Raw genomic sequence first — 2604 nt, forward strand, 5'->3', positions numbered from 1 at the left:
ACCAGGCCGACCTGGGTTCAATTCTTCCGCCCCTCTTGGAGAACCTGGCAAACTACCAAGAGTATCTCACCTGCATGGCAAAGCCTGGCAAGCTACCCATGATGCATTCGACATGCCAAACACAGTAACAATAAGTCTCACAATGGAGACGTTACTGGGCCCGCTCGAGCAAATCAATTTACAATAGGAGGACAGACAGTGCTGATTCTAAGAATCTGTTCATTTCTTCCAGATTCTTCAACTTAATATCATAAAGTTTTTCATAGTGACCTCTTACATACTGAAATTCCAAGGGATCTGTAATGATCTACACTTTTGGTCTCTGATTTATTTTATTTGACCTTTTTTTCTTTTCTCTTGATTGTGAGTCTAGTGAAAGGTTTGTCTCTCTTGCTTATCGTTTGAGGAAGCAGCTGCTAGTTTTATTGATTCTTTGAATTTCTTTTGTGCTTTCTAGATTATTGATTTCCTCTCTTGACTTCAATTTTATCCTTTCAGTCTTTGTATTTTATTGGTGGGCTGGAGCGATAGTACAGCGGGCAGGGTGTTTGCCTTGCACGTGGCTGACCTGGAATCACTTCCTCCGTCACTCTTTGAGAGCCAGACAAGCTACCGAGAGTATCCCGCCCACACGGCAGAGCCTGGAAAGCTCCCTGTGGCGTATTCGGTATGCCAAACACAGTAACAACATGTCTCACAATGGAGATGTTACTGGTGCCCGCTGGAGCAAATAGATGAACGATGGTAGGACAGTGCTACAGTGCTATTTTATTTGTAGTTCCTTCTCCAGATTTTGAGACATGTATTTAGGTTGTTGATTTGGAGTTTTGGGTGTGTAGGGACACCTGGTCCTCTTCCCCAAACTACAAATTGGCTTCAGGCCAATTTGTTTTCATTTTCCCAACCCCTTAGTTTCCTTGTCAGTTGCTTCCTTAAGCCTTTTCCAAAGAAGAGCCATTATCTAGTTATAATTCATGTGGGTCCAGACACACTCCGGTGTAGAAGTCAGGCTAGTATAGAGCTTGTCTCAGGGCCATCCAAGGAGGTATTAGGATTTAAGACCAATGTAAGGCAACTCAAGCTTAAAATAAGTGAATGTGATGAGTGCCCAGGTTCTTTAATCAGAGTCCACCTGCATTGCTAGTATTTTAGAATTAATCCACTCACACATTAATTTATAGAAAAAGCATAGCTTTATAAGTATTCCTTGTCCAACACAACAAGAAATTGACATGAGCAAAACACACAAAAGGCATTAAGGAATGATACAAGCAAATATCTCACTAACATCCTGATGTGTAATACTCAGGTAATTAACTGAAAGAACACAATGTTTCTAAATTCATTTCAAACAAACATTTGGTATGATCATGCACCAAATTATTTAATTTTATGCTCATCTTCAACATTTTGTTACACGCATGACAACTCTATTTTTCCTTTTCTTTGACTTTCTCTTTTTCTCTTCTTTACTTCAGTGAAAGGTTGGGAGTGAGGAAGCTGACGTCTTGTGCCTGGCTCTGTGCTCAGGGATCCTGGCAGGACTCAGGGGACCATATAGGGATCAAACTGGCCTGTCACATGCAAGGCAAACACTCTACTTGCTGTAATATCGCTTGGGCCTCCTCTATTTCTTTTAAACTTTAAAATTGTGTAAAAACATTCTATTTGATGTAAAATTTAGCTTAACCACATTTTCCCCATCTGCAGTACACAGTTTAGATAATGTTAGACACTGTTCATATTTATATCTTTAAAACAGTGCTTGAAAATTAACACAATTTTATGAAAGGGGACAATATTTAAAATCAGTTATGTCTACCTTAGTTTGAAGTCAAATATTTCTTCTAGCTTTCTATTTTTCCTCCTTTTTTAAAAGGCCATTTTCCCACGAGACAATAACTTCTACTACAGTATTTAAAATCCTAAGTTCCCTTTACCCTAAGACATATTTTGTTTTCCTAAAATTCCCTATTCATAAAGCACTCAGAACTGTTCTTAAAAATATCATACTATCCAACCATCGCCATCCTGAGATGGTGATGTCTTCATAATCCCAGCTCTCAGTTTTGCAAAGAGGGACGGGGAGCTAACTGTCATCAGGTTGTGCTCCATTTCTTTCTTCATTTTACTTCATCAGGGGAACCTTTCTATGAAGAGCCCAAGTTGTGGTCTCACGTAGTAACAGAAAAGCATGAACACGTGGGTTCTCATCCTATCACAGTTCTGAGTTAAAATACTGGAGACATTCGCAAACTTGGTTTAAGAGCCACCGTTTCACAGCACCGTTTCACATGCATAGACCAGACAATATTGGTACACTGAAAATGACAAAACTTTCAAGTGTAACAAAAACCAAACACAAACACATTATTCTATAAATAGCCAAAATCTTTAGAATACTTAAGAGTTAACTATTACATACTACACTTTTGCTCCAGCAAAACTTTGCTACGTGGCTGGAGCAATAGCACAGCGGGTAGGGCCTTTGCCTTGCACGCGGCCGACCCGTGTTCGATTCCCAGCATCCCATATGGTCCCCTGAGCACCGCCGGGAGTAACACCTGAGTGCAGAGCGAGGAGTAAGCCCTGTGCATCGCCAGG

This window comes from Sorex fumeus, unplaced genomic scaffold, assembly GCF_029834395.1.
Source record: "Sorex fumeus unplaced genomic scaffold, SorFum_2.1 ptg000046l, whole genome shotgun sequence".
Lineage (NCBI taxonomy): Eukaryota > Metazoa > Chordata > Mammalia > Eulipotyphla > Soricidae > Sorex > Sorex fumeus.